Source organism: Bos indicus x Bos taurus, chromosome 2 (assembly GCF_003369695.1).
Source record: "Bos indicus x Bos taurus breed Angus x Brahman F1 hybrid chromosome 2, Bos_hybrid_MaternalHap_v2.0, whole genome shotgun sequence".
Classification (NCBI taxonomy): Eukaryota; Metazoa; Chordata; class Mammalia; order Artiodactyla; family Bovidae; genus Bos; species Bos indicus x Bos taurus.
Window position 1 is genome coordinate 73371501 of NC_040077.1, and position 712 is coordinate 73372212.

The 712-nt window shown below is 46.5% G+C and overlaps 1 non-coding gene across 1 annotated transcript; it reads right to left on the bottom strand.

The window, feature by feature from the left end:
- Window positions 1-380: 380 nt before the first annotated feature.
- Window positions 381-452, bottom strand: TRNAE-UUC. The gene has a single exon. It is a non-coding gene; the product is annotated as a tRNA-Glu (tRNA).
- Between the last annotated feature and the right edge of the window lie 260 nt (window positions 453-712).

Below are 712 nucleotides of genomic sequence, written 5' to 3' on the forward strand. Positions count from 1 at the left end.
TGTGGGTCACTCATTCCCCCCACCCCTCTCCTGTAACTCGTGTCCATTTGGGTTCAATAACCTAGTGCTCATATCTCTTTTCCTCAGATATGATGTAATTCCCCTTTCACTTGTCAGTCTTGTGCTTTCCTAGGGATATACTGAGAAAGAGCCTCATATTTGACTCTTGACCCTTATTTTCCTTTCCATCTGGTAGAAAAAGATGGGTCAAAAAAAGTGTTAGGAACAAATTCAGCCAAGTCTCTTGGTTCTGACCTCATTGCAGAAGTAAAAGATCACTAAACATAGTTTAAAATTTATGACTTGCTGGTGGAGGGGAGATAGATGTTCATCTACAATTTTTTTTTTTTGGCTGCATCATGCAGCTCGCAGGACCTTAGTTCCCTGACCAGGGGTTGAACCTGGGCCCTGGCAGTGAAAGTGCTGAGTCCTAGCCACTGGACCACCAGGGAATTCCCCCCAAAGCATTTTTGATTGAAAGCATTTGTGAGGCAGTGGGAGACAGACTCTCACCTTTGGAAGGGAATTTTAAAAGGCTACACTCTAACCCAGTTCCCTTTAGGTCAGTCAGACCCCAGTATCTCCACTTTACCAGCAAGAAAGTGGAGACTGGCATAGGCGAGGTGATGAGCACACAGTGGCGCAGGGAGAAAGTGGGTCTCCTTTGTCAAAGGGTATGGGCTGTGGCAGATGGACAGCCAGGATGGCGGCA